At 35.4% G+C, this 24,812-nt stretch overlaps 1 pseudogene; it reads right to left on the bottom strand.

Annotated features, from left to right (window-relative positions):
- Window positions 1-3,966: 3,966 nt before the first annotated feature.
- The window catches only part of LOC107977335, a 62,848-nt pseudogene continuing 42,002 nt past the window's right edge, over window positions 3,967-24,812 (bottom strand).

Below are 24,812 nucleotides of genomic sequence, written 5' to 3' on the forward strand. Positions count from 1 at the left end.
CTCTTATAATCCTCACTTCTACCTTTCATGTTACATATGTGCACATATATATGTATTCATATATGCATATCTATATGTATGATTTAGAGTCCATATATAAGAAGAAACATACAATATTTACCTATTTGAATATGGCTTATTTTTAAGTCTCACCTACTTCCTTTGAAATGACATGATTCTATTTTTTGAGAGAGAGAGAGAGAGAGAGAGAGAGAGAGAGAGAGAAAGAGAGAGAATGTATGTATGTATGTATGTATAAGTGTATATACATATATAGTATATTAAAATAGCATTAAATGATGTGTTTTGTGTTAACAGGAGTTATAGGATTTTTCTGTACTTGTACTGTGAAAAGATAACGTAAGATACATTTGTATATCATTTATACATTTGTTTACTAAAGAGAAACACTAAAGACTTTATATAGTCAAACTGCTTGCCAAATATAACTACAGAGCTAAAAGTGTCAGTGAATGCTGCTTTCTTTGGCAATTCAAAATAAAGGTTGACAAAGCATTTGGTACAAATTAATCTATCATTTCATGAGTTTTAAAACTTTCATGGATATCCTGCTAGTATAGTACAAGTCTATATTCTCTGGACGCCATTGACACTAGATTCCATTTAAAAGCTTCCAAAAAATATGTTGGTGTCTTGTTTTGACTTTTATAATTTTTGGTGCAATCATTTTGGTGGTCTTTTAAGAAACAGAAATCAGTGATTCTATAATGCCAGAGAATTTGTAGTAGCAAAATATGCATTTTATCATTCTGGTGATAGAGTAACAAAGGTAACAACAAAGATGAGAGCGAAGCATACAATTATTTTGTAAATAAAATATGGAAATTTTTGAGATAAATAGGAAATAGAAAAAAGATAAGTAAGTAGTTATGGAATATATTGGAATGCAAAATATTTCTGTAATGGGAAGTAGATATGGAGACTAGCCACAGAAATCAAGTTGGGTATATAGGCATGCAATTAATTCTCATATAAAAATAAGCTATGTTTTCAAGGTTGTATGATAGGTTCTCTTCTCCACAAGAAAAGATAAGCATACACCAACATATTAAGTTCTGGACAGTTGGCCTGAGCCATACTTACCCTGTGCATGTGAATAAATGTAGTCTCTGTCAAATTCAATATTCTATATCGTCTTTTCCTCCAGACCTGGGACATATAATTTGCAATAATCAGAAGGATATTATTTATACACCTAAGAATAGTTTCATTTATATACCTAACTTAAGTATCTCTGGTCTACAAAATGTACAATCTAACATGTTTCTCCTGTGCTTCTGTGTAATTTTGACTTTTTTTTCTGTGAAGTCAAATCAAGGAGACAAAACCTCATTTGACACAATTGAAATCACAAATAATAGTACATAATGGGGATTTTTTAAAACATATATGCAGGTTAATGTTAATTTTGTAATTGATAGAAGCTGATCACCTGCATGATAAATCCTAGGCTCAGTCATAAAGCAGCATCCAGCCTCTGGGAATGCCTGTGTGATTATGAAGGTTATGGAAACTGAGGCAATAAGACATATCATAAAAGTAAGTCTTCCCTGAGTAGGAGAAGGTGAGCTGAGCACAGCATTAGTTCTTTCTGTTTCCCTCCTGCTGCTGTGGTTTCCCCACCAAGGTAGACCGCACCCTTGAAGTTGCTCCCATAAAGTGACTTTTGTTGCTGTATGTTTATCATAGTAACTGAAAAGTGACTAAGAAAACATCCAAGAGATTTGCTACTTACTAGAACTGCTTTTCAAACTATAGATATTTAAAAGTGACTGATGTGGTATGAACTGATACAAGAAAATACAAGAAAAATAAGTATTTCAGAATAAGATGGAAAATATGTGTATGGACATGTAATTTCAAAATACCATTAAATTTTATCATTTAAAATTATCTCATATTTTTATCAGTTTATCAGTTTCCAAAGGCTTCTTTCTATTGGAGTCCTTTAGTTAAATGGTCACCAAGACTTGACAAAAATATGTTCTGGTGCAAAACACAGTTTGAGCAGCATTAAGTTCAACAATAAGGGTATGGAAAGAGGGCTCAGTGATTAAGTGTTTGTGGTACTTCCAAAGGACTGTGACTGTAGTAGTTCCCAAAAACCAAATTAGGCAGGTTACAACAGTTTGAGAATCCAGCATCAAATTATTTGGCATCCAGTGTGGCCTCTATGGGCATAACACACACACACACACACACACACACGCACACACACACACACACACACACACAGAGAGAGAGAGAGAGAGAGAGAGAGAGAGAGAGAGAGAGAGAGAGAGAGAGGCACAAGGAGAGGGAGAAAGAAAGAAAGAAAGAAATTTCTTAAATTACCAAGCCTTATTGAAAGTTAAACAACAGAGTATCTCCTGAGGTTAAAACATTCATATTCCAAAAGAAGAAATGAAGGGAATAACAGCCATGACCTCTAGTAGTTCATAAAGCAAATCTACAGTGTCATTATTCTAAACACATATTTCTAGGCAGCACAAGATAGATATGAAGCAAATAAAGCTCCAGTTGTAAGTTTGTCTATTTATACCCAGGTAGAAATAAAGGAGTGGTGGATAACAGGAATAGGAGAGTTTGAAATACAAAAGTGGAATTTCTGAGTCTAAGAATATCCTTGAATTTCCTGTTTTATTTCAAATTTAGAATGGTTCCTTACCTAAATTACTGCCTGCTCCATTGTTCAAAGTGAACTTATTTGGTTACTATTATAATGCTGTCTTCTATCAAATATATTCTCTGTTCCCTTTCCAAAGTCTAGACCCTTTTACTTTTCTCAGATGCAAATATTTATGATCATTCACTCAACAGAGTACACCATCTTTATTTTTAACTTGTATTTTGTGGAGAAAGATGACCTGGTATGTGATTAGTGATTGACATTCTTTAATCTAATATTAAAATTTTAGAGCTGGTTGATTTTTGACATCTCCACCCACATTTGTAGAAAAGAGTCTTCAGAATTTTTAAATGATAAGTGAAGTTTAATATCGAAGCAAGGAATTTGAATTTTTGACAGATTTAATGATTTTGACAGTACCTAATTCAGAAGGAGTTTCACAGATCTCTGGGGACCAGAGGAGGGGAAAAGAAAAAGAATATCATCCAGTGATGGGAGGAATACTGGAAATAGAAAACATGACATTTGAGTGACTTTTTAACCCCATCACCATTTGGAACTTTTGAAACCACTGTCATAAAGAGGGGCCCTGTGCAGGAGAGTGTTGTGCAGCCACCTAACAGTTCAGGCAGCTGTATTACATGGAGATAAGCCTACCCTTTGATTCCATGTCCTTCATGGTAGCACATAGAGCATCTGGGCAACAGTCCTTAAGGAAAAAAAATGAAGCAAATACAATGAAAAGAAAAAAACATTGACAGCAAGTTTATTACAAGTAAACATTTCCATATATAAAAAATACACAGTAAGTAGATTTATGCATATAAAAATTCATTGTTTCCTAGAGTCTAGTATCAAAACAAACAACTAGTGTTGTTTTTGTTAAGGAGAATAGTTACTCCAAAATGAAAATTAAACAAAAATAATAGAGTATTAATGGAATAATGATTAACGGTAACCAATAGTCCAGTCATGTTTTCTAAGAGAAGGTCCTATGCTAAAACTTTACATACTTTATCGTGTAGATGCTATTTAGTTGTTTATTTTAAGCATCAAAATGTCAGAGATTTGGGTCACTGGCAGGGTATCTTGTCAATAACTGTTAGAGATTTGAGTTCAGACTCATATGATAACTTTTCATTTAGTTCCTTGGTTTCGTTTTCTTTCTTCTTCTTTTTTGTACTACAAGTCATTTTTACTTAAACCAACAAAAACATTATTAGCCATTCATGATCTGAATTTTGGTATATGAATTAAATAATGGTAGATATTAAAAATCATGAAACATTTGTTTTGTAATAAATAAGGCAGCAGAATTACTCACTATTAGCCTTTTTAAGATAAGCTATTAGGCCTTTTCCCTCTCCCTTCTTCTTAATGCCAGCAAAGATCATTTTTGTTTCAGTGATGTCCTTTTTGGGATTCTCAAATACTTCATCAGGGTCTCCTCTCCCTATATGATGTCTTTGTTCTTGTTGGCATCTCTGTATGAGAATCCAGATGCCTGACATGTCTTCCTCCCAAACAGACCATGGAGATTTGGTCTAGTCTTAGGCTGGCCTCCCTTTTCCACAGTGTGGCACGGGGCACACTTCTGAACAAAAATCTTCTTGCCTTTACCAACATTGCCAATTTTTAATTCACTCCTAGGAGATCAACACCACAATCACTGTGACCCAAAGATAAACATCCAGCTCTCCAGATACTTGGTTTTTAACATTGACACTTTCATATGAACTGCAGTACCCTTTCCTTCCACTAACAAACAAGCTGGAGTATATTTCACAAGGTTGTAACTTGCATATACAGCTTTTATTTTTAAGTTTATTTTTATTTTGGGTGTGTCATTTCTTATATGTATGTACATAGAACTATGTATGTTCTTAGTGCTACCATAAGCCAACAATGTTGTCAGATTAGAAATGGAGTTGCAGATATTTGTGAAAAAATCTTTTTAACAGCAGCAAGTGCTCATAACTGTGGTTATGGCTCTGTGTGGGTGAATTAGGGTGCGTGATGTTCATGTGGTTGGACACATTATATATAGAGGCTATAGCCCAATGTCTATTATGTTCTTTGATTGGCCTCTGTAAATTATTTACTTTGAGAATCAACATTAAACTTCTGAAGAACAAGAACAAAAGAAATGTTCCAGTGACCATTATCTCTCAGGTTGACATGTCCTAGAAACACCCCAAAATTTTTTCAATTCTCATTATTTATCTCTGGAGAGACTAGAGCTCAGTATTCAGGCAGGATCTCTAATTCATAGAGATCCACCTGCTACTGTCTCTTAGATTCTGTGGCTAATGGTTTGTGATAACATGCCTAGATAACTTTAATAATTCATGTAACCTTTGTTTGAGACTGGGTCTCTCAGTGACCTAAAGCTCACCCCTTTTCCTGTGATAGCTGACAAATGAACTTAAGATATCTGTCTCTAATCACTCAGTTCTTCAGTTGCAGAGGCATGCTACCAGATTGACTTTTTCAGTGCAGGCTGGGAATCCAAGCTTAGATGCCTGTATTTGCATAACATTCATTTTACAACTGAGCCTTCTGCCAAGTCTTGTGGCTATGATCCCTTAATTTGGTGAAATTCAGTTGTCTCTAGCAGCCCATCATTTCCTACATTTTATAAGTGGCTGAAATTAAATTCTCTTCTGCATTTTCAATATATATGTGTAAAAGGTTATATATTTCATTGTCAGTACCCTTGCCTGGATGTTTAAAAAACTATCACCAACCCCCCAAAAATGTCTTGTAATTCATGTACATCTAAACCCTACCTTAGTAGCATTTATAGAGACAAAGAAATGTTGAAGATGTATTATAAAAAAGTCATTTTGTATATGAGACAATATAAAAATAATATTAGCCTAATACTTGTGACAAAAACCAATAATTCCATTATCTTGTGAAAATGGAAAAAATTCTTATGTGCAATGACATAAAGTATTTCTCCAATTGAAACATTTCCTCTAGCAGAGGCTCATGAGAATTAAGATATAAGCAAGTTTCTCATGGTTTTAAAATGTGAAAGCTACATAATTCACCTGTGCTGCAGGAAGAGGCTGACTAGCAAGAGATTTCTTACTAGTTAGCACAAAATTTCATCCCTAACCAAAAATCTAGGATTGCAATTATTACCTGATGTGGTAAGGAAAGTCAGTCCCTCGAAAACAGTGACACTAGAAATATCAAACACACTTTATAGCAGGACCCATGCTCAGGCTCAGAAATTGCTGACTAACACAAAATGGACTCCATATTTATGTATAAACTCTCTCTCTCTCTCTCTCTCTCTCTCTCTCTCTCTCTCTCTCTCTCTCTCTCTCTCTCTCCTTTTCTCGTGTGTGTATGTGTGTCTCCTCTCCTTGTCTCATGTATGTGTGTTTGTTTGGTGTGGAGTTTTTTATTGTTTTGATTTTTCTTTGGGGATTTTGTTTATATTCTCAAAGAGAAAAAGAAAGCATGATGTTAGAATAGTTGCAAGGCATCCAGGTAGGGAGAGCAGGGGATGATATAAATATGAAGGAAAAAAGAGGATAACATTCAAAATCAATGAAATATCTACTTGCAATTCTTTGTGTTACATCCAGTTTGTTGATTATTGGAAAAGATCATTCATAACATTAATAAATTAACTAATAGCATGATAAATGGGATCTAAATAACATCTTAAATAATAAAATAAATCATTGACATAAATAAATCTTGTTTCCATTTTGCAGTCTTTCAGCTCTTATTAATGGATGAAATAAGCACTTTTAAATTAGCCATTCAAACAATACTACAGAAAACACCACATATGCTGTCCAAAAGAAAATTATAGTATACAGTATTTAACACAATAGAAATTAATTAGGATAACAATTTGGAAATTTTTCTTAAAATTATATTTATATGTCACTGTAGGTAGAAGGAATAAAAGTACAACTTGTTTAACAATATTTAAAATTTAATAAAAATACTTTTCATTTACATATGTTGATCCATCTTGAAAGTAGATAACACTCTATTGTCAGCTAATCTCAGACTTCTGAATTCAAGTGATGGTCCTGCCTTAGCTTCCCATACATGTGAGAAAATAGGTGTGTGCCACCCTGCCCAGCTTCATTTTATTGTTATTTGAACAAATTTCAAGTTCATCAACTTCTTGTCATAAATAATAGTTTCCTTAGTTCAATTATGATAACTATGACAAAATCGATGACTGAAATAGAAAGGCAAAGGAAATATGTATAGCCTCATGAAATTTCCAAGTTAAGTCTTATACTATATTTTCCTTAGCAGAAGACTGGTAATTGAGTTGAGAAAGATAATGAATTTTGCTGTCCTGAAAAAATTCACAATTTTACAGTGGCTATTGCTGTCTCAGTAAATGAAGGGTGGCACCCTTCACATAAAGTTACTCTACTTATATGACACATTAGATGAAATGTGCTCTCTGCAACACTAAGGATTTTTCATTTGTAATTTCTTCAAAAATACTTTTTTGTGATTGAAGAAAATGGAAAAAAAGTTATTTTAACAATATCATATGTACTGGATAATAAGTTTTAGTAAGTTTACAATATCAATTAAGTCTTCAGTTTCTTTCATTTGGTACAAATTAAAATTAATTATTGATGGCAAAATTTTCTATTTTCCAAATATGTTTTATTTCAAGACACTGTGGAACTGTTAATATGTATATCAAATTGTCTACCGCATATTGTAGTTGCTGGTTTACACAAAAACTCAGTGATTTTGTTTGATTCTTTGTTGTTTTTCATAAATATTTATGTATAATATCATTTTCCTTGTAAACAGGATTTCTCCTGCCCAAAGGGAGTAAAAACAATTTGTGTGTTAATTTTATCTTGCTGGTTTTGTTCAGCTTCAGTGGTTGTTTATATAAAGAAGAGATTAGATAAAGGGGAATACAAGCAGACCCTGGTACTAAGGTAAAGAATTTTAATTAGCCACGATAATTTTACAGCAGTTCAGGTATATTCCACCCCTTGCTTGTAGAACAAACCAGTTGCTAAGTGGTTGCTGTCAGTAGAACACCAATATTTATTTGTTTATATTCTGCTGCCCCCTACAGAATAATCGAGGCATTCTTGAGTTTGCAGTGTCTCGTCAACTTCTAGATGAAGGAACTCATTTGTTCTTGGAACTCTGATATGAAAAATCCTCAGCAGTAATCACTCAACATACCTGACTACCTTATATGAAGATTACTACCCTATATGAAGATTAAAATCTGGAAAAGGGTGAGTCAGTGCTATTAGTTGTGCATCTACTGTTGACCCCACAAGGCTCTAAGGTACAGCTCCAAACTCATAGTCACATAGATAGCCTCAATTAAATTCCGTTGGTCACCAAACAAAATAAATAGAATGTCACAAAGAGATTTGTATAAAAGGTCAAGCAGAGGTGAGTTACGAGAGTAATCAGCGTGCATGTAATAATTGTCCAAGAACACATTTAATTAAGAAAACATAATAATCTTTAAATGGAAATTATTAATAGAAAAGATATTAATGTTTAAAATTTTCAAATTGTAACTTCATTGTATTATTATGGAATATTATAGTATGCCTTCTCTAGTCTTTGATGAAATAATCACGTTTTGTTTTTCTTTGCTTTGTTTTCTTTTCTGAGTACAAGGACAAAAATTGGCAGTAAGAGAGACATACATTCAGTATTCTTTCCAATCTATATTCAGAAAAACTAAAGATTGATCGCTAATTCTTAAAAGATAATTCTTTCCATGAAAATTGTGCTCTTAGTTTATCAAAATTTATTTCTCTAGGCTACTATATGAAGTAATAGAATAATGTCGATTTGTTTTCAAATGAGCAATTTAGGTAAATTAAGGAGAACTAGTTTATAACTCCAAAGTGATAATTCAGTATGTTGTATCTTCCTGTAACACACACACATATAACTTTCATTTTCTTCATATTATCTTTTTGTCAGTTGAACACAGTCATAAAGATAAAAGACGTATTAGCCAGCAGCAGAGTCAGCAGCTACTCACAAATGAAGATCCCCATCATTGAATAACAGCAACTGTTAATGGTGAGTTCTTAAACCACAGTCTTCCTCATTTTCTGAATATTATTGTCACCACAAGTTCTTCTGAAATCCTTTCTTAAAATGATGACACAATAGCACATTTGGAATACCATCTTTTGTTTGTAAAGACATGGATGAGCAAGGCAATTCAGGTAAGAGAGATTGTTACCAAGTCTGGCGGCGACATGAGTTCCACTTCTGAACCCTGTGGCAGAGAAACAATTTATCACAGATGTTCTAAACTTTCACCACATGCACTATGGCATGCCCATACCCTCATCTCATATAAAGTAATAAAGGAATGAGTGGAAGAATGAATGAAAACAAGAGACTTTTATTATGATAAGCGTTTGTCATTTCCCTTTTTACTTAATATATACAAGCAAATTTGAGGTTTTCTTGAACATCTAAAATACTGTATACTACTGAAGGTAGCAGCAAGCCTGTTGATGGCCCCACACCTCATGAATATGGACAGCACTAATGGGACTCAAGGGATCTAGTCATAATAACAAAAAGAAATGAAGACACTAAATCAGGAGGAAGATGGGCTGAGAGGTACCTGGGGGATTTGGAAGGTGATAATTGGAAGTAGGTGTGAGAAAACTATGCTGTACACATGTACAAAATTGATAACAATATGTTATATTTTAAAAGTGTGAGATAGTATACTTTAAGTGTTCTCAAAACAAAAATGATGAATATGTGTGACATAACATCTTAATTGGTTTAATTTAGCCATGCCATTGTGAACATACTGTATTCTGTATCATAATTGTGCATGACTTTATTTATGAGCTACATAAATGAATGGAAAAGAAGAAATTTTAAAGTATTACATTTTAAATTTTATTCATGCTCTTAGAAAAAAGAAGTATGTATTCTACCTAAAAACAAAGTGAGACTTAAATTTGAGACTATAAGAAAAAAAAAGCCTAAAGATGAAAAGTATCTGCCACTTGGATGAGCCACTGACTGCATTTTACACCTCTATCTGGGAAATAGATTTACTTGTTTAGGGACAAACACATCCAAAGTTTCCTTAACTGTGACTTTTTATCTTCTATGTACATCAAGACTGCATGTTTACAGAACCACAAAACATCGTTTTATCTTCTAATGCAGGGTTATCAGTGCTGAAAGCCTGGCAAGAAAATTGGTCCCCTCTATCTTAATTTGAAATGATATTTGCTTTTTAGAAAGAGGAGAAAAGAGTGTAAGAAATGAATCTTACATAAGCCACACTAAAAAAAGGAGAAAGTTTTTAATGAAATATTTCAGTTCTAAGATCTTTATAAGTTAAAATATACTTCATAGTGAATAAAAAATATATTTTGCTAAACTATTACATAATTTCCAATAAATATTTTGTTTTACTAAAATAATTCTATTTGTTTGTAAATGTATGTATTGTTCAAAAAATTATAATCTCAATTATATCAGAAATTTTATCCATAACAATTTATGTTTTTGTTTAATTACAATCTTGGAACAGAATCCTAAATAAAATTATTCATATTTCTAAAAATAAGCTAGCAAAGTCACATCTATATTAAAACTGAACATTGTTTAAAAATGTTTGCGTAAATATTTTATACTACAATTTCACAAAACTAAACATTTATTTGTAAGTAATTCTTACCATTAGCATAACCACAATTCATAAAACAAAAAGAGTCAAAGAAACAGTATTATTTAAGTTTTGTGAAATTAAGAGATATTTTATTTTTATTTTTAATTATGCCCATGCAGTGTAAAAGGGAGTGGGTTATGTGCATGGGTGTGGTGCCTGCAAAGACAAGAAAGGAGCATTGGGTAATATTTAGGTAAGTTATAGGTCATTTTTGCTTCCCAATAATTTTCTGCACGAGTAGTGCACTCTCATGACCACTCATCTATTTCTACACACTGAAATAGTATTTTTGCTTAATTGTTCTATATTGGATCTTTTCCAAGAAAGAGTATAAGCATAGGAGTTAATTCTTAGGTAACAATAAAATATTCATAAGATCATACTTATCAATATAAATAATTATATCATTGAAATCAGTAAAAACTATTTATTCGTTATTGATATATCTTCTTTTCTTTTCCTTTTTTGGAGACAGGATATAGATTTTTATAGGAAGCCACTTTTGTGTTTGAAACTTCCTGGCTTCTATCTCCTATGTGTTTAGAGTACAGGCATGTACCTGTCTGGAACATTGGAAATACAGTGATGAAGTAATTTTTAAATAACTTTACATGACACTTTCATTAAACTCCAAGTGTTTCTTATCCCCCTTAAAACTGTAACTTTCTGTGTGTGGCAACTGTTTGAATTTTATTTCACTGGGTTAAATTTGTCTGCTTATAAATATTATACAAGTACCAATATATATTTTGGGCTTCTTTTGGGTTGATATATTTTGACATTTACATAGGTTATAGCTGTGTGACATGTACACATTATTTTTGACAACTGTATAATTTATGATATTATGTATAATTTATGATTATGTGAATATTATAATGAATGTCTCTGTTGTTCTTTGCATGAACATTGAAAGTATGTCTGTCATTTTTATAAATTTTACAGCAATCATGTACACATCTGTATATACATATATACATATATAATATATATATACATATATATATCTTCGTTTTTTCTTGTGATTGAAAATGCAGCATCAGTTGCTAGACTTATATCATAGCCATGATTTTTTAAAATATTTGTTTTTAAAGTGGATGGTGATGATTATATCAGTTGCTCTACTTGAAAATCTAATTAAGTGTCTTCTAACTAATCCTATGTGTCTAAAATGGGTCTTTTTGTCAGAGGCAGCAGCTGATATTTTTCACTGGTATTTCCAGTGAAGTTTTTTCCCACAAGCATGATTACTAACCTTAAAAACCATTTTGTATGTTTTTTTTTTCCTGCTGTTTGAAATGCTTGCCATTTCAAATACTTTGCTTGTCTTATTGTAATGATTTCTGGAAAACCACTGAGCACTCTTCTTGCATTGTCCTCCTCAGGCACAATGACTATTTTCTTCCACAGCACAGCTTTTCTAATTTAAAATCTTCATGATCAAAAATTTGTAATTTGTGAAGGAAATTATACAAAACTTCAAAGTTGTAACATTAAGTAATTAAATCTTTAAAATACTTCAGATCTCTTAAAGAAATAATTGCCTAATAGTGAAAATAGTCTGTTGTGTTTTCCTAATGTTCATATTTCAGTTCTAACATTAGCTGTATGGTGGGTCACCGTTAGTGTGAAATGTGTGATCTGGAAATTAATGTTGACTTCACTCACACATTGTTTTTCAGTTGTTGCCACACCAACTGAGAAAATATTCTTTTGTCTATCTTGAGTTGTCCTTTTCTCTAGTGACCACTTATGTAAAAATTCTTTCATAAGGTTTTTAATGGTGCCTGTATCTTTTTAATTTTAAAATTAATTTCACAATAACCTTTTCAAGTCTTTAAAAGAGTCCATCCAATTTTCCAATGTGTTATGTTAAATCAGTAAAATAAACGTTTAGAGAGTTCATTTTTAGCAATACACAAAAATAGATTATTTAAATTACTTTAATTTATAAATGATTTTATGCTTTGCAGTTCAAGAATTTTACCTTACTATATTTAGTCTTTGTATTTTAAAAATTCATTTTGAAATTTATTTCCCTCTTTTGTCTTTATTGGCATATGGAAATTGCATGTATAAACCAATCAACTTTCTGACTTTTTTCTCACTATGTGTAAGTATTCTGTATATAAGGGTACTCACCTATGTCAGCATATTTGTGAGTGTGTATGGATCAGAGTTTGTGATGAAAGGTTCCCCTTGATTGTTTGTTACTTTATTGATGAAAGTCTCTTCTTGACCTGGACACTTGCTCTTTGGACTGGCATGGCTAGCCATCTTGCAGGGTTACATGCTATGTCTGTCTGCTGACTGCTGGGATACAGGAAGGTCACATGGTTTTGGGAATTCTTGGAATAAGAGCCTTAGTCCTCATCACGTGTGGCAAGCATTTTATCCACTGTGCTGCATCTCACCCCTGATTTTAAAGCTTCTGCTGCCACAATGAACTATATGAAATTGATCCAATATAAAAGAGAAACAGCTCACACAATGGTGATCTCAGCACTGGGGATCACAAGGCTTTAATTCTAGGATTTGAGAATCAAAGGGTCTCATGAAGAAATTCTTCTCTATGAGGATTCATGAAGCTAGCTGACTCACCCTTTCAGTCTGAGGAGTAAGCTAGTGGCTGGCATTTTTGCTTTTCTGATTTTCAGATTGAAGCTTGAACTCCAATTTCAATATCTTGGTTTTTATTTTTGAGTTACACTTGGTCCCCAGTTGGAGGAAATGTTTGGGTAGGAAGTGTGTCACTGGAGGAGGACGTTGAGGTTTCAAAAGACACATGGTTTTTCCTCTGTTCACTCTTTGCTTCCTAATTGTAGATCAAGATTGTGAGTCCTCAGCTACTGTTCTAGCCTTGGCTGCCTGCTACAATTTTCTGTGCCATGATGGTCATGGACTCACCCTCTAAAACTGTAAGAGTCAAATAAACTCTTCTATACCTTGCTTTGGTTTTGTTTTCATCACAACAATAGAAACATAACTAAAATAATTATATATATAATTAAATAATTTGAAACATGATGATTTAATAGGTTTTTAATATTTAGCATTCACTGTGTTTTTTCCTTTTATTTTGACTAGTGATTGTCTTTTTAAATTTTTTAATTAAGTGGTTGTTTTTGTTCTGATGCTTTGAATGTTTTTTTCATTCTTTTTTAACCTTTCGAGAGGATTATTTATTTATTTATTTGCTTATTTACTTACTTAACATTCCAACTTCCCTCCTCTTTTACCAGTACCTCCCGAAACTTCTCTACTTCCCATTGGCTCCTTTCCCTATTTCACTCTTGCTCCACTTATATTCAGAAAAGTACAGGCTTCAGAAAAAGTTTAACAACATATAGTTTATCGAACTGCAGTAAGACTAAGTACATCCCCTGGTATTAATGCTGGCCAATGTTACCCAGTATGAGAAATAGGGTTCCAAAACCCAGTAATGAAATCCAAGATATCCCCTCCTCCCACTGTTAGGAGTTTCACAAGCAGACCAAACTATACAACTGCAACATATCTGCAGAGGCACTAGGCCAGTTCCATGCAAGGTTCCTGGTTTAGGGTTCGGTATCTATAAGAGTCTATGAGTCAAGATAAGTTGATTCTGTGGGGTTTCTTATGATGTCCTTGACTCCTCTGTTTCCTATTGTTAGGGTTCAAGAATCCTGGAAAAACCCACCACAAAATACTGGTTTTGAGCCAGCAAAAATTTTATTTAGGAAAACTGGTATCAGGGAATTTGCAGTTTGGGCTGTGAACTGCTTCACTGAGGCTGGTGGAGCAGCAGTTTTAAAAGGGAAAACACAAAAAGGCAGTTCCAGATTCCCATGCAATCATAATGTAGTATAGGAGGAAGGCAGTTGGAGACTTTCCATTGTGGTACACTTTTAGCCTGACAGGGAATTGTATGGTTTGGTGACTCAGACTCCATTCTGGGTCACTCATTCCGAAGAAGATTGAACATAGGTGGTTTGGCCTTATTCTAAAATGGGGTTGACACCTGTATAGGTTTGGGAGTTGAAGCCTATTCTCAGAAAATTCTGGGTAAAAGCTCTGAGTATAACAAACTGGAAAAAAGCTAGATTTTCTACTGTGAACTAGGATTCAACACTGCAATCCTTCCCCCCTCTTGTCAGCAGAATTACTGGAGCTCAGCCTCGTGGTTATCTGTAGGTCTCTACGTCTGTTTCCATTTTCGGGATTGAAAACTCGCATGATGGCATTTGGTCTAAGCACAAATCTATGAGTATAGCACAGTATCATTAGACATAATTAAATTCATATTTTTCTCCAGTCCTGTTTGGTTCTTTTCTAGGTCTCTGGACTATGTTACCTATGTGTCCTGGCACTCCAGGTAGTGTCAGGGGTAGGCTCACTCTCATGGTATGGGTCTCAGGCTAAACCAATCATTTTGGCCACGCCCGCAGTCTATGCACCACCTTTACTCCGGCACATCCCATAGGCAGGACAAACTGTAAGTGAAGGGTATTTGGCTGGGTTGGAGTCCCAATCCTTCCATTAGAAGTTGTACCTGGTCACAGGAGGTGGTAATTCCAGCTATATGTACCCTATTGCTATCAGTCTTAGATGAGGTCATCCTTGTAGATTCCTGGGAATTTCCGTTTGGACGAGATGGAAACCTGATCCCAAAATGACCGCCTTTCTTATCATCTTATTTAATAGTCTCTCCCTGCCCTGCCTGATCCCTCATGTCCCAAACACTACACGTAATTAGTCCACCCATGAAATGTCTTCTTTCACCCTTCCCAGGGACATTCCAGTGTCCCACCTTGATCCCTTCTTGTTAGCTAGGATTTCTGGGTCTGTGATTCATAGCATGGTTGTCCATTACAGTTAATGCACTCTTATAAATGAATATATACCATGTTTGTCTTTCCGAGTCTGGGTTACCTTACTTGGGATGATTTTTGTCTAGTTCAATCTATCTGCCAAAGAATTCCATGATGCCTTTTATTTTAATAGTTGAGGATTCCATTGTCTTTATTCGTCCTTCACTTGATGGACATCTGGGTTGTTTTCAGTTTCCGACTATTATGAATAAAGCTGCTATGAACACAGTTGAGCTAGTGTCCCAGAATTATGATTGAGCATTCTTTGGGTATAGCCCCGGAGTGATATAGCTACCTCTTGAAGTAGTTCACATCCCAATTTTCTGAGAAACTTCCATGTTGGTTTCAAGAGTGTCTGGAAAAGTTTGCATTCCCACCAACAATAAAGGAGTGCTCACCTTGCTCCACATACTCCCCAGAATGAGCTGTCATTTGTGTTTTTAATTTTGGCCATTCTAATAGGTAGAAGATGGAATCTCAGAGTCCTTTTGATCTGCATTTCCTGAGTGGCTAAGGATGTTGAACATTTCTTTAAATGTTTCTATGCCTTTTGAAACTCTGCCATTGAGAATTCTCTGTTTATATGTGTTACCTGTTCCCCAATTTTTAAATTGAGTATTTTTTCTCTTTTTTGTGGTTTGCTTTTTGTCTTTGCTTTTGTTTCTTTAATAACTAGTTTATTGAGGTTTTTATGTAATTTTGAAATCAGCATTGTGTCAGATGTGGTGTTGGTGATGATCTTTTCCCATTGTGTAGGCTACCTTTTTTTGTATGGATAGTGGGTTGTTTTTTTTGTTTTTGTTTTTGTTTTTTGCATTACAGAAGCTTTTGGGTTTTCAATAAGTACCACTTACTAATTGTCAATCTTAGTGCCTGATTTAATTTTGGTAAGAGGTTATCTATCAAAAATTCATCCATTTCATTTGGATTTCCAGTTTTGTGGTGTGCAGGGTTTGAAAAATGTCCTAATGATTCTTTGGATTAAATCAGTGTATGTTGTTCTGTCCTCCTTTACATTTCTAGTTTTTTTGATTTGGATACTTTTCTGCCTTTTATATATTTTGAATAAGGATTTGTCTATCCTGTTGATTTTCTCAAAGAACTAACACTTTGCTTCATTGCTTCTTTGTATTGTTCTCTTTGTTTCTGTCTTAGCAATTACAGCACCCCAGTTTGACTATTTACTGCTGTCCATTCCTATTGGGGTTGGTGCCTTTTTTTTTCTAGATCTTTCAGATGTGCTGTTAAGTCACTAGTATGAAATCTCTCCAAATGAAAGCACTTAGTGCTATGAACTTTCTTTCATAGCACCACTTTCCTTTGCTCTATAAGTTTGGGTATTTTATACAATTTTCTTTGAATTCTAGAAAGTTTTCAATAACTTTATGTCTTTCTTGACCCATGGTAATTCAGTTCAGTTTCCATTAGTTTGTAGTTTTTCTGTAGTTTCTATTCTTTGAACCCAGCTTTAATTCAAGATATACTGATAAGATACAGGTGATTATTTCAATAGTTTGTATATTTGTTTAGAATTACTTTGTGACCAAATATATGGTCAATTTTGGAGAAAGTTCCAATGAGTTGCTGAGAAGAAGGTATATTATTTTGTGTTTGGGTGAAATGCTCTGTAGATATCTGTTAGGTTAATTTGAGTCATAACACCTCTTAGTTGAATTATTTCTCTGTTGGTTTTCTGTCTGGACAATCTGTCCATTAGTGAGATTGGGTGTTGAAGTCTCTCACTATTAATGCTTCATTTTGATGTATAATGTAAGCTTTTGTGGTATTTTATTTTACAAATGTGGGTGCCCTTGTATTTGGGACATAGTCATTTAGAATTGAGACATTATCTTGGTGGACTTTCCTTTGATGAGTATGAAATGTACATGTCCATCTCTTTTGATTAATAATAACTTGTAGTTCATTTTGCTCAATATTAACATAGCTACATCAGCTTGTTTTTTAGGTCCTTGTTTGTTTGTTTTGGTGATGTTACTTGTTTGTTGGTTTTATGTTTTTTGTTTTTAAAAATCTTTATGCTACCCTTCACTCAGAGGTAATGACTATCATGACTATCATTGATGTTGAGGTATCTTTCTTGTATGAAGTAGAAGGACAAATAATGTTTTCATGTCCATTCTGTTGGCCTGTTTCTTTTTGGGGTGAGCTGAGGACATTAATTTTGAAGTTAAAATCACCAATGACAAATAAAATAAAATAAAATTACCAATGATGGTTAGTTCTTTTTATATTTCCTTGCTGGTAGTAGAGTGTGTGTTTCCCTTCTTTGGGTTTTGCAGGTGTGAGATTATCTATTGCCTGTATTTTCATGAATGTAGTTAACTTTCTTCATCTGGAGTTTTCCTTCTAGTACATTGTGTAGTGTAGAATGTACTGATCCTGTCTACACAAGCTCTCACCAAACCTCAGACTGTAACCTCTCCTCACTGTGACTGGAGAATGAATGGCTCTCCCTGACTACTTTCTCCTGTCTTTTATACTCCTCTGGTGCTTGGATTAAAGGTGTGAGCTATAATTCTCTTTTAGACTGATTCAATCTTGTATAGATCCGGGTAGCCTTATATTCACCGAGATTCTTCTCCTTCTAAATCCCGAGACCAAGGAGTAACAGCAGGTACTACCACCTCCTAGCTTCTGGTTGCTGGGATTAAAAATGTGTATTACCACTGCCTGATTCCTATAGCTTGAGGTTGACTTTGCTTTTCTGAATGCTTGGGCTAGCTTTAATAAATCATAAAAAAATATATCACTATACTGCTAGGGCTGGATTTGTACATATTTAAATGTGGCAATCACAAAATATCTTGTTTTGTTCATATATGGTGTTTGGAAGTTTTCCCGGATATAATCATCTTGGCAGGAACCTAGGGTGTCTTAGAAACTTCAGAACATCTATCCAGTCTCTTCTGGATTTTAGAGTTTCCAGTGAGAAGTCAGCTATCATTCTGATAGGTCTGCCTTTATATGTTACTAGGCCTTTTCCCCCTGCAGCTTTTAATATTCTTTCTTTCTTCTGTATGTTTAGTGTTTTGATTATTATATAGCCTGGTATATTCTTTTCTGATCTAATCTATTTGGTGTTCTGTAAGATTCTTGTACCTTTATGGGTATGCACTTCTTTACTTTGGAAAATTTTTCGTCTATGATTTTCTTGAATATATTTTCTGGCTCTTTCAGCTGGGATTCTTCTCCTTCTATTGCTATTATTCATAGGTTAATTTAAGATGTAAGAGCTTGTTAGTAAAAAGTATAAGCTATTGTCTGGGAAATTATAATCATATTTATATTCATATATATTATAAATAAATTTATATATTTATAAATTTACATGTATAATTTATAAATTTATATATAATTATATTATAATTATAAATTATAATTAATATTTATATGTTAGTAGGCCTTTTCCCCCTGCAGCTTTTAATATTCTTTCTTCTGTATGTTTAGTGTTTTTATTATTATTATTATTATTATTATTATTATTATTATTGATAATTTGAAATTATAATTATAATTAATATACAATATAATTAATAATAAATAATATAATTATTTATAATTAATATTAAGCTACTGTGTGGCTATTTGGGAGCTGGCTGATGGTCCTGTCAAAAAAAAATTCCACCTACAGAGTTTTTCGTTTTTTCTGTAAGAATCTTATATATCTGTATGGAGTTATTTTTAAGGTTGTTTCCTTGTGATTCAGCTACCTTGGATTGAGTTCTGCTAGAGCCATAATGCCCTGTGTGCTTTGATTATATTTTTACACTGGTATTTGGGCATCTGTTTTGGGGCTGATTATAAGTCTAGGACCTGATTTCTGAGTTTGTCTTTGTTGGATGGGCTTGTTGTTCCTTGGTTTCTCTTTCCTTTTGGTCTTCCAGTCTTTGTGGTTTAAATTTCCAGTGGCTGATGGGACTTCTGATCATGCAGCAAGTCTCTGTCCAAACTGGGAGCTGGCATTCTGCTTGTTAATTTGGCATTTGATACATCAATGAGTTCTCTGTCCTTCTGAGTTGTGAGGAGTGTTTTTTTGACTGCTGTGTTCTGCATCTGTACTGTCTGGTACTGTCTGGTATGCTGTCCCAGAGCTGTTTGAATCTACTCCTCAGATTGGTGCAGTGAGCACCTGAGCAGTCGGAGATGGAGGCAGAGCACACCAGTAGCAGTACTGCTGATGAAGTGGGAGGGGGAATTTGTTATTTTCAATTTCATGTCGTTGAGCTTTTGATCTATTCTTTTAAAATATACATGGTTAAAATTTCATCCTCCCTGGTGAGCAGAAAGGGGTTGGGATAGAGGGTTGGTGGGGGGCATGGGAGGAGGCAAGGAAGAGGGAATTGAGATTGACATGAAAAAGAAGCTTGTTTCTAATTTAAATAAAAAATTTATTATCTAGCCAGAAAATGTATGATGTGTATTCTGCCATTTTTGTCATATTGCAATTTATTAAAATTGATTGCTAACCCTAACCTTAACCCTATCCATAACCCTAACCCTAACCCTAACCCTAACATTAACCCTAACCCTAAAAGCTGTTGCTACTATTGATGCATAACATACTGCCATTATTGATATACATATATATATGTATGTATGTCAATATATCAGTTGAAGTTTTGGAAACTTTAGCTGTGCTGTCAACTTTGGAAAAAAGTATCCCAGTTTACTGTGTTCACTTGGCATTGTACAAAAATTAATAGCCATATTGTTCTAGAAATGTTGAAGTTAATTTTTTTCCATTTGTACAGGGGTAATGCACTGTGTTAAATAAAAAAAATTGATTGATGTTTTTTCATCTATGGGATTATTTTTACATGTTCAAAACTATGTTGCCATTTTTATTACTTTTCAAACATTGTAAAATTATTTGGTAAGATAAACTTATCTCATCTTATAATGGGAGTCTGGTAGCTAGCAAGAACTGACCCTTCTGTGGACTCTGGCATTATTTCAGGTCTGGAGTGGAGCTTCACATTTTGTGCACACTCTGGTGTACATATTACTTTTCCATTTCTGCACTGGAGGTTTCTGGTGGGCCATACCAACTCTCCCTAATCTTTGCATCCTGTCCCTGCTTATACCTTTGGTTTCAGGGTATTTCCATATAGATAGCTCTGCAGGGGTCTTCCATTCAGCATATTACATGGACAATCCCAGTCTGACAGTCAGACATTGACTCTAAGCTTGAGGTCACAGACATTGTCAATTCTTGTGAGATCCATATATTTTTCTCTAAGGGGTGTGTTCCTAATAAAAGGCCAAAAGAATTTATGACTCATCTTCTACCTTTCCTTTCACACAGGAATATAGAGCAAGCTGTTTTTCGGTGCTTTGGATGTATACTGGTAGAAGACAGAGTGCCCAGTATAGCTCCATTTTCATAAGTCAAGGTGGAAGTCTCGCTTGTTTATTAAATGTAGTGAAATAATAAAACATGACACTATTACATCAAATAAAAGGCATTTAGTGAGTGTAAATCAGTGGTTATAATTGGGGCATAGCCAATCTTGAAAAAGCAGAAGTTTAATCATAAACAGCAATTAACTTAATTTGCCTTTATAATAAGATGGCTTTTATGTCTAATGTGGAGGTAGGGTGATTCTTCAGTGCTTGTTTACACTGCAGAATAATGATTACAATCGAAATAACACTTTAAAAATTAGGGGTATTATTTAAATATCTAACTGAATTCTAATAGCCTTCTGTTTCAACTTTGAGCATTAAGCTTTAATATTTGTGATATAAAGGTGAAGGGACCAGCTCCCCATTTCGGCAGCCATAATAACCTAATGCATGCTTGCTAGAACTTGCCTTGGTCACTAGGAGGTCACATGCCTGCCTCTTGGCAAGGAACCAATCAGAAGTTAGCTGGTGGTGCTATGCTTTATGGCTCTGGGTGTGCTTTATGGAAAAGTGCACAGCAATGACATGCAGAGCATAGCAACTGCCCTGGGAGGGCCTATGGACCATTAACAACCAGTTGGCCAATCAACACAGGGCAAGTCCTCCAAGCCTGGAGGCACACTAATCCTGATCCTGTGCATACCCCTAGACACTCCCCTTATGCTCCCCTATAAGACCTCAGTCCTGTGGCTTTTCAGAGTCTTTCCCCAGCCATTAGCCATGGTGGGTGTATGAAATGCTTGAGCTAACATGGGGTTAGCTAGTTAAACAACTGTAATAAAGCCTCGTGCAGTTTGCATCAAGTTTTAGCCTCTGTCTGATGATTGGGGTTTCTGCGGTCCTGGGCCAAGATCCTGGGGACCTGGGTCTCCATGGGTGTTTCATTTGGGGAATCGTCCTGGATTTGTGACCACCCCTCACCTGAGTGGAGTCGATCTTGGAGGTAAGCAGGTACCCTATTCTGTCTCGTCTACTATCTGCCTGCTCTATTCTGTAAAAGCTCTTTCGGTTTTTGGGTTGCAGTTGTCCTGGCAGTAATGAGACTGCCTGGACTGTGATTGGCAAATGTGCCCAGAGGATCAATGACTGCTGCCCCCCCAGGGGGGGGGAGGACACCCCACAGGAGGATTGGAGGCCCAAGGATGCTTGGAACCTCCTCAGTTAGCGGCAATTGTAGCCGCCTGGCTCTTCATCGACCTGGTGCCATTGCCTTATTAGCAGCCATGGACAGATTGGGTTAGCATCTGTTCTTTTCTGTCTATTTTGTCTCTGTGTGCTTTTATCGTGGCTGGTTTTCAGTTCAGGATCCACCACGACATCCCCTTTCATTGAGTATCGTGGCACCACACAAGGAAACTTTCTTTTTTTCTGTCTTTGTTTCTTTACGGTTTCTGTGAAGCCTAGAGGATTGAAACTGGCTGTGTGACTAGACAGTTAAACAGGATTTTATCTGATATGTTGCAATCCATACCCTGCCTTCCTGCTTTTCGGTGCTGGCTTGGCAGATCCAGAACTGTATGATTCTGTGTCAGTTTTGTGTTTTCATGTTTGCTGTTTTTGTTAAATGTGTAAATGTAAAGGTTCTAAGTTGGGTACACTATCGAAATCTATAAGGGAACCCAGGGGTGTTGCCTAATATTTAAGGAGAGACTTGGTTGCGGACCAAATTGGTCCCCATGAGGCTAACCATGTGAAATTCTGAATAGGACCCTAGTCTGTGTTACTGTGCTGTCTGTCCAAGTTTCACATTTGTGCTGTGTGTTTGTTCAGGCTGGCATTGTAAGATCCCCAGAAAGCTTAGGCCTCCAGGGTCTCAGCCCAGGACTTCGGTCACCCCAATCACAGGGCAGATTCAAAAGCTTGATGCAAACAGCATGAGGTTTTATTGTTTAACAACCTAACCCCATGTTAGCTCGGGTCTTTCATCCAGCCACCATGGAGGATGGCTACAAAAGACAGCTTCAACCAGCTGCATAGAGATCTTGTAGGGCAGGGTAAGGGGAGTGTCTAGGGGTACACACAGGCTCAGGATTGGTGTGCCTCCAGGCTTGGAGGGCTTGCCCTGTGTTGATTGGCCAATTGGTTGTTAAGGCCCATAGGTCCTCCCAGGGTGGGTGCTATGCTCTGCTGTGCATTTGTCTGTAAAGCACACCCAGAGCCGTAAATCATAGCACCACCAGCTAACTTCTGATTGGTTCCTTGCCACGAGGCAGGCATCTGACTTTCTAATGACTAGGACAAGGTCATGGCAAGCACATGTTACTGACATGGGTGCCAAAATGGGGACCTGGTCCCTTCAGCATCTCTCCGTCCTACTGCCCATGCACATGGCATGCTTGGGTCATGGGTGTTTTCTTGCTGCCTTGAGCACATGGCATGCGGGGCAGGAGTTCCTCTGCCATGTGCCATGGGTTAGGGTATGCTGATGCGGCAGCGGGTTCCCTGTCTCTGAGCACATGGTGAGGTTACTGTGCTGAACTCCAACCACTGCTGTGGCCATCCTGCTTCAGGTCCTAGCATGCGGCAGGAGCTATCCTGCGCTGAGCACGTGGCTTTTAGGCCACCATTTTCCCAGCCTTCTCTGTGTTCCATCTATGTGGTGTGCAGAATGTTGGAACAAGGAAACCTCAGGGGTCTCTTCCCCACTCCTGCATTGGTAGAGGGTCTGGGATTACCAGCAGCACCCCTCCCCCAGGTCTATTCCCTGAGCACATGGAGCTGGGGCAGGTGAACCATCTGGCCTGATCCGGACAGTCTAAATAAACAGCCTTAAAGTTATTAAAAACTACAAGAAGGACTTTGGTAAGAGTTTTTATGTAGACTGAGAAATGAGAGAAAATATAGGAGACTAAAGTAATAAAGAGGGAAAGGGAAAGAGAAATTTGTCCAAATAAGAATGTCTCAGGGAATCAGAGAAACGAACTGAAGGTATATAGAAAGTTATAGAGGGTCAAAGAAAGTCATAGAAGGTCAGAGGAAAGTTGTCAAAGGTCAGAGGAAAGGTTGTCAAAAGTCAGAGAAAAATGTAAAATATTTGCTATGGTTTCTCATGTCTACAAATAGTAAATTTTAAAAATTGGTAATATAAGCTAAAATTTTAACCATGTTAAGTTAATTCTGTTTAAAACGTTCTGTTAATTTCTCAAGTAAATTATGTATGCTTGTTTTAACTTGTTCTGTTTCACTGGGCAGTAGTGGCACACACCTTTAATCCCAGCACTCGGGAGGGAGAGCAGGCAGATCTCTGTGAGTTCGAGACCAGCCTGGTCTGCAAGAGCTAGTTCCAGAACAGCCTCCAAAGCCACAGAGAAACGCTGTCTCGAAAAACAAAAAACAAAAAACAAAAAACAAAAAACAAAAAAAAAAAACAAAACATAACAAAAAACAAAAACAAAACAAAACAAAAAAACAAAATAACAAAAAAAAACCAAATAACATGTTCTGTTTCCTCGCATTAACTAAGTTCTGTTACAAGCATACAGCTAAAACAAATGGTCGAGATTACCACCATTTTGCAGTCAGTCACATGGCAAGCTGGTCACATGGCTGGCTGTTAGCCATTTTGCTGAAGCTGAAAAAAGATACTTGGACCACCATCATGAAGAAAGTCAACCACATGGAAATTAGGAGGTACCATCTTATAAAAAAGTTTTTCAATTAAGAGTTAAAATGTTAATGCTTCTATATATTACAGAAAGACATCAATGTTTGTGCTTCTAAAATATTTTTGTTAATGTTTCAATTCAGAATCATTTTTTAAGCAACACCTGACAATGTAAAATTCTTGTTTAAGAAAAGCTGCAACCTATTATAAGATGTTAAAAATACATATTAATACAGTTTATGTTTTCAGAAGTTAAGCTTAAGCAAGCAACTAAAATGTGTACATGTAGCTACTATAAAGAATATAAGGTAACTCTATGCAGTTTTAAATTCAACTGTGCTAAGTTTCAAATATTTTACTAAGTTAAAACCTGTTACAGTCAGAGTAAAAATTAATTACAGAAACAAGGCTTTACCTAGCCACCTATGTCCTTAAGGCAAGTAACTAAAACAGACAGACAGACCTCTAATGCTTCAGAAAATTGCAGAATATGGCATTTAAAATGTCATTTTAAAAGTTTATAATATCAGACAGACTGCCAGATCCTGACTGTGACCCAAAGTTTCCAAAGAAGATTAT

This window comes from Cricetulus griseus, chromosome 2, assembly GCF_003668045.3.
Source record: "Cricetulus griseus strain 17A/GY chromosome 2, alternate assembly CriGri-PICRH-1.0, whole genome shotgun sequence".
Taxonomy (NCBI): domain Eukaryota; kingdom Metazoa; phylum Chordata; class Mammalia; order Rodentia; family Cricetidae; genus Cricetulus; species Cricetulus griseus.